The 16,254-nt window shown below is 44.6% G+C and overlaps 1 long non-coding RNA gene across 1 annotated transcript; it reads right to left on the bottom strand.

Moving 5' to 3' along the window:
• Positions 1–2,184: 2,184 nt before the first annotated feature.
• Positions 2,185–3,878, bottom strand: LOC133048358 (uncharacterized). Its single transcript, XR_009691035.1, has 2 exons — positions 3,358–3,878; positions 2,185–2,504 (listed from the first exon to the last, which is right to left on the bottom strand). It is a non-coding gene; the product is annotated as an uncharacterized LOC133048358 (long non-coding RNA).
• Positions 3,879–16,254: the final 12,376 nt, after the last annotated feature.

The following is a 16,254-nucleotide window of genomic DNA, read 5'->3' as shown; positions in this document are numbered from 1 at the left end:
TCGATCTTGATTACTGCCCCCTTTGCCCATTCCCTTGTCTGAAGTTGCCCCTTCCTCCCCTTGGCCTCAGAGATCTCTGCTCCTTGGCTCTGTGGGTACAAAAGCTCAGCTCAGCTCAGATTGGGGGGCCCTCCCTGCAGAGGCAGCTGCTAAGTTCCTGGGACAGAATACACTTGGTGAGACCCAAGCTTGGAGGCAGCTGGGCAGGCTATAGTAAAAAAAAAAAAAAAGAGAGAGAGAGAGATGTAGGAATAGGCAGGAGGGAGTTAGGAAGGAGCCTCTATCATGACTGCAAATAGAAACCTCAGTTTGTGGTGCAATGAAATCACCGTATATGGCTTGGGAGGAAATTCTCTGCAAGGAGCTGCATGCAAATAGGTCATCAAGTAATGGCAAAAATATGCAGCCAAATGGAGGTGCCTCTGCAGGGCTTCTGTGTCTCTAAGGGCTTCGTAAGCTCCAGGAAGCCATAAGGACTCTGAGCTTCATACCACAGAGAATGGGGCACAAGAGATTCTCCCTCTGCTTCCCTGCCCAGCCTCCAGCCTCCTGCTTCTCCCCTCCCCACCAGGACCACACCGAGTCTGACTAGCATCCTTGCTCTCTATTGCTGAGATCAGGCAGGGATTTGGAGATTGCCTGAGACACTTTCTGGTGACTAATGCAGTACTTGAACAGGAAACAGACTGGAAAGGGCTTAGGAGGAGCTATAAATAGCTCATGTCCTAAAAAAAATCTAACTTAGGGAGAAATGGAACTAACACACACTGGAAGGAGAACAAGGAGATCACAGGCTTCAAGCAAGACCAAGACTCCTCTTGAGAAATGAGCTTTTCTCCCAGATGGAGCTCGATCTGCGCTTGTAGGAGTCAACTCTATCAAGTGTGTACGTCTTGGTCCTGAGGTTGACCAGCTAGCCCTGTCTGCCTGCCAGATATACCCTGAATTGTCTATGGTTCTGGGGACTGAGTCTTGGAGGGATCACATAAGGGCATGTGTGTGTGTGTGTGTGTGTGTAATGGAGGTCACTGAGGCTCAGAGCTCAAGGGGTACAAATGTTCTCACATTGGGGGGAGGTAGAATTAAGGTGTCAGTTTCCACTCTATCCGTTAGGCTACAGCAATCCCTTTCCGTCTCAAACCCAGTGAGAAGAAGAGAGAAAAAGCTAGGAGATCTAGCTCTGGAATTAACAGTGGATCAGCAGACTGGGGTTCTAATTCCAGCCAAGATATTCATTTGCTGGGCAACCTGGAGTAGATACTCACTTCACTAAGATTGTTTGCTTTTCTATCAGAGAGAGGAGTTGGTCTGTTTCAATGAAGTTGAAAATATTTTTATTTTATTTTTTCAAAGCTGGCTAACATTTCCCCAAAGAAAGTCACAAAGCCAGAGCTAAGCTGCCCTGGTTAAGGCAGGGACCTCACACTTAGACACATTCACTCCCCTTGTGGTATCTGCTAAAAAGCCACCACAGAAGCCCAGGCTTTGCAGAGTGCCAGTTGAAAACCACAAAACTAGAGCACTTGACAAGGGTGGCTGGCAGCCCCAAAGTTCCTCCTTATGGACCCTTTTCTCTTTACCTCCATGTAGAGGCTGGAAGGTTAAAAGAATGAAAAGTAATATTGGATGATGGAGATCTAACTAAAGATGTCAGTCAAAACAAAGGAGAGTTTTTAGTTCACAATACCCAGCAAACTTCTTAACATCCTCATTGGATGTGGGAATAGACTGGCTGCAAAACAGCCACAACCTCCGCCCACCCAGTATCCACACCCTAGGTAACATGACTCCTCCCATCAAGAAATAGATTTGATTTCCACATCTTTTGAGCATGTGCTGGCCTTGAGATTTGCTTTGAACAGTATTTAGTGGAACTGATAGCATGCCAGCTTTAAGTTTAGGTCTTAAGAAGCCTTATATCTTCTCCTTTGTCTGTCACACCCCTGCTACCATGCTGCAACTGGCCTGGGTTAGTCTGCCAGGGGACTAGAGGTCACATACATCAGAACTGACTCATCCCAACGGAGACCACGACAGAACAGCCAGCCCCCAGCTGACTGCCTGAAGACAGATGAGCCAAGAGCCTTATGAGAAATATTAAATGGTGGTTGTTTTAAGACATACATTTGGGGTAGTCTATTTCTGTTCTAGCTATCTATTACTAGCAACAAAGCACCCCAAAACTTAGTGGTGTAAAACAATTTATTATATATCGATTTGTTATGATCTCCATGGTTCTGTGCTTTGACTAGTCTCAGTTGGGCGATTTCCACATGGGGTCTTTTCCAGGATGACAGTCCATTGTCAACTGCGGCTACAGTCATCTGAAGCTTCAACCAGACTGGGTGTCTGAGATGGCTCATGTGGATGGCTGGCACTTGATACTGGCTGTCATCTGGGGGCTCAGCTGGGTCTGTTGATTGTTCCTCATGGTGTTGACCTCTCCACATGGCTTGAGTTTCTCACAACATGGCCATTGGGTTCCCAGGGGCTGGAAGAGAAAGCTGCCAGGCCAGGTTAAGGCTATGCCAGTTACAGATGGCATTGCTTCCTCCATATTTTATTGGTCAAAACAGTTATAGGGTCCTTTCATACTCAAGAGGGAATAGATGTTAAAAAATAAATAGATGTTATCTCTTAATGGGGGAAATGGCAAGATCACGATTCAAAAGAGAATATAGAATGAGAGGTACTGTTGGGACCATATTTGGGAAATAAAGCCTGCCATAGCTGAACAGTATTATTGTGGCAAGAGATAAGAGGACAGTTTTGTTCTGCATGGTCCTTCCCTGCAGCACTGCTTTCTGTCCATCCTTTCACATAATCACACAGACATTGGCAAGCACTGAGCAACCAGAGAGGAAGACCTGCAGAGCTCTGCTGAGCATTATCAACTCCTCTGGGCTCAGCGGGAGAGACGGCAGAGACTCAACAGCATCTCCGCCTGCCAAGAGCCAGGAAAGGGGGAGGTGGCTGTAGTGGGAGGTAATAGCTTGTCCCCTTGGGGAGATAGCTTCCCTGGTGGTTCTTAAGTTAAAAAATCTGATCCCTGGGTCAGGAAGATCCCCTGGAAAAGGGAATGGCAACCCACTCCAATATCCCTGCCTGGAGAATTCTATGGACAGAGCAGGCTGCGGGCTACAGTCCAAGGGGTCACACAGAGTCAGATGCAACTGAGCTGTACCTGGGTTTTCTCTTTTTCATTTTTTCTAAGGGCTATCCATCATGGGAATGAGGAAATGCAATTGCTGAATTTAAAAAGTGAATGAATAGAGTCAATGCTAGTTAAGTGTTTTGTCAGTACCCAGTACTGTGGAGGGGAAAATCAGATGGACAGGTTCAAGTTGAGATTCTCACCTTGTTATCCATATGGTGAGGCTGAAGATGTCAGTCTCTGCATGCCTGAGCCAGGCCTTTCTTCAGAGGCTGGAGATCTGCAGCTGCCCGCTTTAGCTGCTGCTCCCAGGACCATCGCCCAGTGGATAAGAGCCCCATCTGGGCAGTGGGAGAGGGAAGATGAACATCTGCGTTCATGACTCACATGGTCCTGAGGAAGCTCCCCAGCTCAGTCTGAGTGACCAGGCTTCTGCTCCATTCTCACAGGTTTCCCGGTGAACGGGGAGTCCCCTGGGCCCCATTTGGCCGGGACTGTAAGCTCTTATTCACTTCTCTCATCTTTCCCCTTGTAGGCTGACTCCTGTTCCTGAATCCAAAACCACTTCCTGTTTCGAACGTTCCCCTCAGAGTCAAGATGCTGCTGCCCAGCTGATGACAGAGGCCAGAGGCTCTTCCTGCCAGAGTCCCTGCCTGGTCTGCAGCCAGCCGTCACCCCCTCTGAGGGCCGGGCCCTGCTACCCCCGTCCCAGTGCCGGGGCCTGGTGGCTGGGCCCAGCAGGTCACAACAGGATGCCCCCGCCTCCCGGGCTGACTTGGGCTCGGGCTGCTTTAGCACCAACATCCTGTCTGCCCTATTTCCTACCGAGGGGAAGGTTTTCACAAAGCCCATACCCCTGAGAGCCTGGGTGAAGAGACAGCCTCATAGAACTCCTTCTGCAGCTATCAAAACTCTGGTAGAGTTCTGGGAAGCTGAGAGCTGGAAAGAAGGTAAAAATGAAGTCAGAAATCCAGATTGGCTCCCTCCCAGCTGAGGTAACGTGCCTCCTGTGAAGAGTAAGTAGCTCGCCTGCCATCTGTGCTCACAGGAGAACCAGCCCCTCCCGGCAGTGGCCACAGCTACACCTGTCCCATCCATCCATCCATCCACTGAGTGGTGGGGAGCAGCTTTGAATAATGTCCTCCAAATCAAGCAAAATAAAGGGAACTATATCCACTGTAATATGGGCACAGAATAGACTATCTGAACAGAGGAAAGAAAATTTCAGGAGTTCCACCCTTAGAAAGAAATAATTTCTGTATTCTGGAAAAGGTTTCTTTTTTTTTTTCTTAAAATAACGTTTAACCAAATTATACCCTTCAGATATTATGTCTCTGGTGCTCCCTTTGGTCTCTAGCTGAGCCCCTCTCCGGGGCTACAGAGGTCATGAGGTTGATGTGGTTTTTTCTTCTGTCCTCATCTTAAAGGGCATGGCTACCCTGGTCATTAGGCTCAGGATTCGCCCCTTCACCCTACAGCCTCTAGTCCTCAAGGAGCCCTGCCTGCCCCATCAGAGAGGATCCTTAGCTGTGAAAGTCTGCCTTCTCTTCTCCTTCCTCCAAAGTCAAACCAGGGCACTCTGACAAGACTGTTGCAATGGGGCTTCTAGACTCCCAGGACCCAAGGATGCAGCCTCTAGGAGAGGGGGAGGAGGGCAGGCCTAGAGCCTCCAACTCCGCCTCCCTCCCTCCCTCTGCTCTCTCTTCTCCCCCTCTCTCAGCTTCCTCCTTCCCACCTCCTCCTGCCCCCACCTCCTCTCGTCCATAATAGGCAGAAGTGGGTACGTGGCACTGGGCCTGGATTCCAGAGTCACAGGCAGACAGAGCTTGGTTCTCGATTCTATCGTTGACTGTGTGGCCTTGACTGAATGAGTCACTTTAGTTCTCTGAGCAATTATGGACATGATAATACCACTGAGGTGAGGACTAAATGGGTTTAGATCTTAAATGTTTAACCCAAGGCCTTATACCGGATAGACTTTTACAGAATGTTAACCAACCGAATCTGCATCAGCTAAGCACCTACTGTGTGCCAGGTGCCAAGGGCCCAGAAGGGAACAAAGGGAAGTTTTAAAAAACATCTCTGTTTTAATCTCTTTGAAGTATATTGTAAAGATCATTATTAGAAAAGGTGTAAGGAAACTAAGTAGCTCCCACTGCCCGGCACTCTGACGCCAGATTTCAAGGGCTTCTGCACACCTAACACAGAGTAGCCTGATGGTTGGAATGAAGTCAAAACCAGATCCTGTGGCAAATTATATCTCCATTCATTCTACAGGGCTAATTGGTTTGCCTAAAATCTACTGCTTTTCTAGGGGCAGGGATCTCTAAAACAGGAGGAGGTCACATATCAGACGTGCCAGCACTTCTATCTTGGAAGACAGGAAGCTCAGAGTCCTGTGCAGGCCTGCAGAGCCACCAGTGTTGGGTTGTCACAGGGCCCCAGGAAATGCCACCTCCAGAGAGGTTAGGTTGGTTTTGCTCACGGTGCCAGCTCTGGCTAATCTGGGGCCAGGTTGAGAACCCAGGCTTGGACACCCTGCTTTGCTGGACTAGCACTAACTGCCATAGCAGGCTTAGGAAGCAGGAGCTTGTTTGCCGCCCTTGAGTTAGGCAAACCTTGACAATCGTTTTGAAAAGCTTATTTTCATTTCCTGCTGGTTCGACTCTGCTCATATCTAGAGATCACTTTCTGGAAGCTTTTTACTCTTTCACTGGGAAATTTTTTGGGGAATGATGCTCTGTGGTTCATTACCACATCCCACAGAAAGGGAAACTTGAATCAATAGCACTCTCTACCTGACCCATTGATTGGAAGATTCAGTACCATAAACATGAAGATGTCTCCCAAATTAATATATGTGTTTAATGAAATGCCTATCAAAACCTCAATAAGGATTTTCCTAGACCTTTACAAAGTGATTCTAAAATTCACATGGAAGAGACAAGGCCAAAGAAAGGCCAGAATGGCTTTGAAGAAGACCAAGAAGCAGAGACTGACCCTATCAGTTCTTAAGAACTATTAAAAATCATTGACATAAAGAAATTTGTGCACCAAGGGACAAATAAACCAATGGAATAGAACAGAGAGCTCAGAAATAGACTCACATGTATCTGAATACCTGATACCTGACAGAGGTGACATTAACAGGGAAAGGATAGACCATTCGATAAACAATGTTGGCTAAAGGGTTATTCATATGGGAAAGTTAATATTCAAGATGGAATGCAATTGGGATTGTATATATATAACTGATTCTCTTTGCCGTATAGCAGAAACTAATACAACACTGTAAATCAACTATACTTCAATAAAAATTAATGAAAAAACAGAAAACAAAACAAAGATGGGATGCAAAATAAAAACAGGTTTTTAAAAAGTAGAATGTAAAACTTTTTGAAAGAGAATGTAAACATAAGAGGACAGATTTATGACATTGGGGTAAGGAAATATTTTTTAAAATAGAGAATAGCAAGAACAACAAACCCACAGGCCATAAAGGAAACAATAAATTTGCCTAAATTAAAATTATAAATTTTGTTCAAGAAAAGACAACGCAAACCAAGTAAAAAGATTCATTCCAGATTATACTGAGAATATATCAAGAACTCCCACAATCAGCAAGTAAAAGGCCACCCAGGAGGATAATCAACAAAGGGTATAAATTTGAAATTCAGAAATAAATGACACGCAAGTGTCCAATAAACATAAGCAGCTTCACCTCTATAGTAATTGGGGAAACACACATTCAAATCAGAGTGAAGTTCCACTTCATCCCCATCAGATTGGCAAGACCTTTAAAATGTGCGCGGCAGTGGTTCATGCTTTGTGAGACAGCACTGAAGAGGGTAAACGGCATAATCGCTTTGACGAGAGATACATTCCTAGTGAGTAGAGTTGAGAATGAGTATTTCTAATGATCCAGCAATACTAATTCTAGATGTATACAACAATTGTCACACATGTACACAAAAAGACAAATACAAAAATGTTTTGCAACTTCAATTATAAAAGCAAAAGATATCAACAGGGGAATGAGCAAATAAAACATGGTATATTCACTCAGTGGCACGCTATTCAAAAGTCAAAACAAATTAGCATAGCCTCAAGAGTAAATCTCAGATATTAACATGGATAAATTTCAAAAACAGAATGCTAAGGGAAAAGCAAATAGTCATTTCATGTAGTATGAGTCTATATTTTAAGTTAATATGTTTTAAAATGTGAAAAACCATATAAAACATTGTTTGGAAATATATGCCTATGTAGTGAAAGTATAAAAACATAGAATGATAAACATTAAATTCATAAAAAAGTAAATGGATCTCTTTAACAGCACACATTAACTACAATGTTTATTTTTTTAAAAAAGAAAAAATACATCTGAAACAAGTATGGCAAAATAAGGTTCATTAACAAAAGTGTTTGGTGTGTTATGTTGGGTTGGCCAAAAATTTCATTCAGATTTCTCTATAAGATGGTACAGCTGAATGAAATTTTTGCCCAAACCACCTTGGTTTTCTTATGTTTGAAATATGAGAGGAAGAACCCTCAGGTCCCTGGTCTCTGAGTTTTCCCCAAAAGCATGCTTATAGCTTGGGAAAGCAAAAGGCAGAAATGTTTTCTGCCCTTATATTATATCCAGCAGTTTTCCTAGAGACTTGGCCCTCCTTAATGCACCTCTCATCTAGGATGTTCAATGACTTTGAAATCATTTCAGCACCAGCTCAGTGCTGTCCAAAACAAAAATTAAGAACTGTTCCTTTTCTATATAGGAGTTTGTAGGATGCTAAAACTGAAATGTGTTTAAAAAAAAAAATGTTTGGAATAGCACAGTAGGAAGGAGTGAGTCATAATTCATTCTGCTGAAGGGGTGGATACAGAAAAAGCAAAGAATTGGGCTTTGAAGTCTACTTAAGAGTTGGCAAGACAAAGAAGATGACAGTGTGAGTAAGGAAAGCAAGGTATGGAATTGTATCATGGGGCTGGAGGGCAGCATCTTGATTGGACACGTGCTTCAGAAAAATCCTTCTGGCAGTGACAGAGGATGGAAAATCTGAAGAAAAAAAGACTTAGAGATTGGTTAGAAATCACTGAAAAAAGTGTTTCAATGGAAGGTGATGAAAACCTTGACGACGACACAGTGATTTTGGTTATAGTTTCCCTGCAAAACTACAAATTAATTGAAGGTGGGGAAATGGCTTAATCTGGTTTTATCTGTGTGTACCCCACAGATCCTACAGTTGTACCCAGCATATGATAGGAGCTCAATGAATACAAGTTGATGGAAAGAAATGAGACAGGAAGCAGGCAGCTCATCCCTCCTTTGACAGATAAAGACTGAGAGTAGGAGAGGAGGAGTGATGTTTTCAAGGATATCTTTAGCTGGAAGCTTACAGCAAAGAGCTCTGCAACCACTCTGCTAACAAATTAAGAAGCATGAAGTTTTGTTTTGTTTTTTTAAAATTATTTGTTTATTTGGCTGTGCCGGCTCTTAGTTGCAACACACAGGATCTTCAGTCTTCATTGTAGCATGCAGGATTTTCAGTTGTGGCATGCAAAATCACAGTTGCGGCCTGTGGGGCCTAGTTCCCTGACCAAGGACCAAACCCAGGCCCCTTGCATTGAAAGTATGCAGTCTTAGCCTCTGGACCACCAGGGAAGTACCACACATAAGTTTCTAAAGACAAAGCCTAGACAGGTAAAGTTCCATTGCAATCAGTTTCCTCATAAATCTGTGTTCTTCATGAGGAAGTACTTTCTCATTCCCTTAGGCAGAAAAAGAGTTCCTTTAAAATAGGCTAAATTCCCCAAGATGAATAATACGAGACCATAGCGCTTTACCTGGCCTGGGTCCAAATAACAGGCTCTATTCAGGTGACTCTGAAAACACCTGATTGTGTGCCTTTGGCATTGTGGGCAGGGCAAGCCCAGCAGCAGTGAGAACTTTACAAGTCCTTTGTTCTGCCACCACGAGGTAATTGGCTCTCCACCCCAACATAAATTTCCAGCCACCTGAACAAAATTCACCTACTTTAACAGCCTACATGCAAAGCAAAACCACCTCCACAGTGCATACAGGTATGAAATGCTCCACATCCACCCTCCGTGATTCCTCTGGCCTGGAGAGACTCAGTTCTCTGTGTAGGAATAAATGAAAGAATGAAGATAGAGGCTGACACTTTCTCTGTGCTTGCTGTGTGCTACCAATGTTCTAAGTATTTTACAGGTGTTAATCTTGAACTCCTGACCACATCACTGTGGTATAAGTGCTATTGTTATTTACATTTTATAGATGAGGAAAGAAGGCCCAGAGTGGTTGAATACTTACACTGGATCCTATGGAACCAGGATTTGGGCAAAGGCACCCTGGCTCCAGAACCTAAACTTTCTTATACTTTGTACTCAGTACAAGGTGGCTTGAAGGAAAAAAAAATACTTAAGAAGGTGGCATGAAGCAAGGGCAAGCATTGTGGCCAGGCTCAGATCACAAGAAGATGGCATGAACCTGTCGCATTTATTTATTCATTTGTTTATTATTTAACACTCACTGAGGGCCTACCATGTGCAAGGCAGAAGGGATAAAATACATAAACCTACCATTAAGATGCTCAGAGCCCAAAGAAGGAGGCAGGCCAGTAATATGCAGCATGAAGAGGCCTGGTAAGTTGAAAGGTGGGGAGCTGGGGAAGCAAAAAGATGAAGCAGCTTGCTTTACTTAAAGTGGTTCCCATGCTTTACTCTGCACTGAAATCACCTGAGATCTCTAAAAATGATGCCTGGCTCCCACCCCTAGCCTTTACGACCTAATTGGCACTGGGAGTTTTAAAAGCTAATGTTCAGCAAAATTTAGGAAATATTGACCTAACAGGTCATAAGCTGGTTTGCAAGTAACACAAAACCTAACTGAAATTATCTTAAGGAAAAATAATGAAAAGAAAAGGAGGGGCATGGGGCTTAATGTATTGGGGTACAATAAAAAAAGGGGGACAAAAGCAAAAGATACAAACTTCCAGGTATAAATGAGTCATAGAGATGTCATGTGTAGCATGGTAACTATAGTTAATAGTACCATGTTACATATTTGAAAGTTGCCAAGAGTAGATCTTAAAAGGTTTTATCATAAGAAAAACATTCTTTTGGTAACTATGTATAGTGACAGATGTTAAGGAGGTAATCATTTCGCAACATACAAATATCCAATTGTTGTCATGTACAACTGAAACTGGTATGTTATACGTCAATTATACCTCAATTTTTGAAAAAAAGGAGAAACAAAGGGTATACGGTTTTGAGAAGGGTTTGATTCAGTCTTGAAGATGTCACCAGGGTGAGGCTTTCCTCGTTCCCCAGTGATGGCTCCATTCGCAGGCTCCCCTTGGTTGCAAGCTGCAGCAGTTCTGGTCTGGACCTTGCTTCTTCATGTCCAGTGCGAAGAAGATGTTTGATTCCCTCCTAGCGCAAAGAAAAGCCCGGAACTGCATTCCATTGACTGACTGGGGCCTGAACAACTTGCTGGAGGCAGAGAGGTGGAAACTGCTGACTGGCTCAGCCTGTTTTGTAGTTTTATTTTTGTTTGGTTTTGTTTGTTTACTTTTCCTAAGTGTGATTTGCTCAGTTTGATAAAAGAGGTGTGACCAAGTTGTCAGGAAAAAAAAGAGGGAAAAGCTGAAGCAAAAGTGATTTTCCATAGAGACTGAAAGCAGATAAGTGGTTACCAGGGGTGGGAGAAAGGGCAAGGGAGAGGGATGGCTTAAAGGATGTGGGGTTTCCTTTTGAGGTGATCACAATGATCTGGAATGAAATAGTGATGCTAGTTGTGTAACATTGTAAGTTTACTAAATACCACTGAATTTTATACTTTGAAATGGTGAATTTTTTGTTATGTGTACTTTAATCATCCCATCCCCCTAACACACACACACAGTGATTTTATATACCTTGCTTGGTGGGTTTTATGTGGATCATTTTATTTAATCCTAACAACAAAACTAATTCAACTTTGGGGAATTTCCTGGTAGTTGAGTGGTTGGAACTCTGCTTTCACTACCAAGGGTGCAGGTTCAGTTAGAGAACTAAGATCTTGTAAGCCATGTGGCACAGCCACAAAGAAATAAAAATTAAAATTAATACAACTTTATAACTACTTGATTATTCCCATTTTACACAAGAAAAAACCGAGGTTCAGAGAGATGATTAATTTATCCAAGATCACACAACTAGATTTGAGATTCTAATTCGAGCTGATTTAACTACAACGCCCAAATTCTTAAACCCGCTCTCATATTGCCTCTACAGCTACATAATTTCATATCTATATATATAGATAATATAATAGATCCATATTCAAAGTATTGATGGTCCAAATCTCTGAGTGATGAGACTATATTTTATTATTCTTTTTGATTGGGCATGATTTTTATTTAAAAAAGATAAATCCTATTTTTAATATAAGGAAGAAAAAGGTTTTTATAAGTACAGCACTATGTTGTGGAAACAACTAGAGAAGATGTGAAACTTCACAGGGACACAGGCGTGTCTGTTTGCAGGCTGTGGAAGGAGCACAAACTCCAAGGCAATAAGGAAGACTTCTCAAGGGGGTGAGCCAGAGCACAGTCTGGAAGGGAGTGAAAGTCATCAGTGGGTGGAAAGGAGGAGAGGGAATAGCCGGGCTGAAGCCCTGAGGCCAGGGTGGGGAGGGTCAGGATCCAGTTGGGCTGTGTTTCAGGGCACCACTTTCCAGGGCTTCCATCTGCCCCCCCGCTTCCAGGTCCCTCTGCTCCTCCTCTGCCCGGAGTGAACGACACCCCACAAAGCTGCTTTGCTCCGTCTGTCCACCGGGCAGCCACAGCTTTATTCTGAGATGCTTTCCTCAGTCCTCTGGGGAATAGAAAACCTCGAGGAATGGCCTCCCAGGCATTCTTAGAAGGCCGCTGTGGCCATGCCTTCCTGCTTTGTCCTGGGATCCTGTGACTCTCGGGCACAAACCCAGAGCAGCCCTCACTCAATCACTTCTTTGATTTTCTCCCAGTTGGACTGTCCGGGCTTGTTGGCCAGTGGGAGGGTGCTGAGTGCTGAACTGTGCAGAGAAACGACGATTGTATTTCTTTGGGTCAAAAGTCAAGTTTCTTTGCTGAAATGGCTGTGCAGAGAGGGCTCAGACCCCTTCAGATGAGACAAGGCCTAACCCAGTTTGCCTAAAGAGCAAGTTGCCCAGTGACTAGCAGGTCTACAACTTAACACCCCCTGACAGTGTTTTACATCTTTGAGGGTATGTCCATCCCTTTTTAAATTTTTTGCCATGTTTTTGGCACGTTAAACATTTTAAATTAACATGTCTAACAGGCTTTCCTCTTTTTTTTTAGCCACACCATGTGGCTTGCAGGATCTTAGTTGCCAGATCAGGGGTTGAATCTGGGCCACCCCAGTGAAAGTGCTGAGTCCTAACCACTGGACTGGGAAGGAGTTCCCTTCCTATTCCTAGTAAGAATATATCACATTTGTAGCACATTTATAATTAATGAGACACGTGCTTCTGGTAAATTTCAGAGTGACCAAGTGATCCAAGCTTAGTCTCAGGAACTGGACAGACCAGGGTTTAAATCCTAGTTCTACCAGATACTAGGACATGATATTTAACCTTCTTGATCTTTGGCTTCTCCAAGGGTGATGGTTAATTTTATGTGTCAACTTGACTAGGTCACAGGGTACTCAGATATCTAGTTAAACATTATTTCTAGGTGTGTCCGTGAGCGTGTTTCTGGATGAGATCAGCATTTGAATCAGTAGACTGACAGAAACATGTGGCCTTCCCTGGTGCGGGTGGGCATCACCCACATCCTCTGAAGGCCTGGATGGAACAAAAAGAGAGAAGAAGGCAGAAATCACTCTCTTAGCCTGTTGAGCTAGAACATTCGTTTCTTCCTGCCCTTGGACTGGGACTCACACCATTGGCTCCCATGGTTCTCAGGCCTCCAGACTTGGTATGAAACCACACCACCTGCTTTCCAGGGTCTCCCACTTGCTGATAGCAGACCACGGCCTTCTCAGTCTCCATAATCAAATGAGCGAATTTCTCGTGATAAATTGATCTGTATCTTTACCTATATCTAATCTCTTATTTGTTCCGCTTCTCTGAAACACCCTACTACACCAAGCATAAAATTGGGCTAATAATCTCAGTCCATAATTCTCAGAAGTATCTTGTATGGATGATGTGAAGATGTGTAAAGTAATGACGGTCCACTGTAGGCCCACGAGAAGTGGCAGTCTTATTTACCTAGTGTATCAGTTAGGGTTTGATCGGGGAATCAGGGCCACACTGTGATATGGGATGAGGGGTGATTATAGACAGAGAAGTTCACTCAGCCAAGGCAGCTGGTGAAGAGGTCTGGGGATGCTCTTGCCTTGATGTCTCCTAAGGGCCTGAAGTTGTGTGGGCCAGCAGGGTTGGCAGGTGAGAAGACAACACAGATGTGAAACAAACAAACAAAAACAACAACAAAAACCAGCGCACATGGAACACTGACAGCCCTTGAAGAGAAGCTGGAATTTGTGTCTATTTCTCACCACCTCCTCCTTTGACAGCCTGGTGGCCCCAAGGGAGTTCTGGGAAACCCCATTCTAGCTTCCTAAGTTGCTACAATATGAAATAGTCACACTTACAAATAGGAGGGAAAACAGCTACCATTGAGTCAGAGCCAACAATACACCTTCATGTATGTTTGTCACCAGATTTACTCTATACTCTGTGCTTACCAAATGAGGCGTATTATCTCCATCACCTGTTCCAAGTCTACTGGAACCCGGCTTGTTGGGGCCTGAGCACTTTCCACCAGAATTTGACCCGTGATGCTGAACTGGGCCTTTTTTGTTTGGGGGTTTCAGCCCTGTCATTGTACCACTGAGTGCCCCTGCAGACCCCACACGTCTGGGCAAGGGGAAGAATCAGCGCTCTGAACCCATCAGAGGCTGGGCTGCCCCGGGTAGTTTCTTGCCATCTAAGCTGCAGCTAGGAGAAGGATTTGAATAGAAGAGCAGTTGGGCAGGAATTTAATTTTAATTAAAATGTATTTATCTGCTACAAAATGCATGGAACTTAGAGAAAAGCTTCATGTGAGGTGGTATGTGGGTGGGGTCAGAGCGAGGAGTGGGCGGTAGAAGAGGAAGTCAGGATGACGTATAAGGATATTGCTGAGAGGTGAAAAGCACAAATTCCTTCTGAGCATTCGTTTGGGCCAAAGTCCATGGCAACGATCCAGACCCACTGGAGAAACAGCGGTGGATGGTACAAACACCTTGTTTAATAGATTGCTTTTGAATGCCTCCTCTTTTATTCTTTCAACAAATATTTACTGACACCTCCCAGGTGCTGGGTGCTATTTCAGCTACACACACGGAGGGTATAGCATTGATAACCTTACTTTTGCTCATCTCAAGGAGTTTAAGGTCGGAATTTAGATGACTCTATAGTTTAGAATGGGTTTCCCCAGAAGCAGACCCTGAGAAGAGAATCTGAGTTCAAGCAGTTTATTTGGGAAGTAACTCTGGAAAGCATCAGGAAAGAACTGAGGAGGTGATAAGAGGGAACCATTATAGAACATGTTAATGAGCAATCACGGCTGTGGGCATCTGGGCTCTGCCCTTCTGGAGATCTCTGGGACAGAGACAGATATTGCACATACCTCCAGGACATCCCACTTGAGGCTGAGACATTTGGGCTATGTATCTGCCAACTCTTGCCCACTCTTGTTTGAAGGCTACTCCATTGGTGTTAAGTCTCCAGTACTCTGGCCTGCCCTATGCACTGGCTGAGCTTGCTGCAGAGGCCAGAGGAAACCCACAGGTATGGAGTCACAGGTGCTTGCAATTGAGAGCCATTTGTGTATATGAAAACCAGCTGCTGCTGCTGCTGCTAAGTCACTTCAGCCGTATCCGACTCTGTGTGACCCCATAGACGGCAGCCCACCAGGCTCCCTCATTCCTGGGATTCTCCAGGCAAGAACACTGGAGTGGGTTGCCATTTCCTTCTCCAAAGCATGAAAGTGAATAGTGAAAGTGGAGTCGCTCAGTCGTGTCGGACTCTTAGCGACCCCATGGACCGCAGCCTACCAGGCTCCTCCATCCATGGGATTTTCCAGGCAAGAGTACTGGAGTGGGGTGCCATTGCCTTCTCCGATGAAAACCAGCAGCATCTGCTATACCCACCCAGCATATAACCATCTATCCCTTCTCCTCCCTTCCTAACCATCTCAGCTTTCATTCAGGTGTCCCTGTCCGTCCCCTGCAGCCTGAGTGTCTCAGGGGAAGCTGAGCCCACCCCAGCTCCAGGCAGGGGCCCTGACTGGCACAGCCAATCAGCACATTTCAGACCTCTGGCTGTGGTATGGGTTCAAGGAGGCATGTGACTCAGTCCAGTCAGAGTGGATCTCAGGACTCCTACTTGGAATGCTGGGTCAGAAATGGTTTTTTTTGGTATCAGGTGGCTTCTGGCATTGAAAACTTTTTTGGTACTGGCTACAGGGAGAAAAAAATCAGTCTGAAGACAAAACCAACACAAGGGAGGGCAGAGTCAAGAGGATTGTAAAGGATAGCTGGAACTTTACTTCTTCAGTTAGCGGAGTCTCCTACACTCCTATTGTAGTCAGGTCTCTTCCAATCACATGTGGGACACAGCGACTGGTAGCCCTGACTTCCAGGGAGAGAGAGCTTCTCTTGCGCTACCTATACACTGGTCCTGAAAAAGAAATCTGCTTGGACCATATGCATGTCTGTTGGACCTGTCACCACTGAGCCTATATGGCTGGCTGGGCCTAGGTGCTATGTCCAGTCTTGTAACCAGGAGTAGGGAGTCAGTTAGATTCACCCTGTCATATACCAGCTCCTGGGAGACTTTGGGTGAGTGGCTTCACTCCTCCAAGGTTGCATTTTCTTCATCTCTAAGGTGTGGATGATAATTATCCACCTTAAAATGTGGCTGAAGATACACAAGTGTAGCACTGGGAGGGACCATGTCCCTGACTTGGAGTTGCTCATAATGGTGTCTCTTAGAGACTCCAGTTCTCTGCCCCCTTATTGATACCAGCCCCCAAGTTACTTTA

This window comes from Dama dama, chromosome 1, assembly GCF_033118175.1.
Source record: "Dama dama isolate Ldn47 chromosome 1, ASM3311817v1, whole genome shotgun sequence".
Taxonomy (NCBI): domain Eukaryota; kingdom Metazoa; phylum Chordata; class Mammalia; order Artiodactyla; family Cervidae; genus Dama; species Dama dama.
The sequence above is the reverse complement of the archived record's forward strand: the minus strand, read 5'-3'. Positions and strand labels throughout refer to the sequence as shown.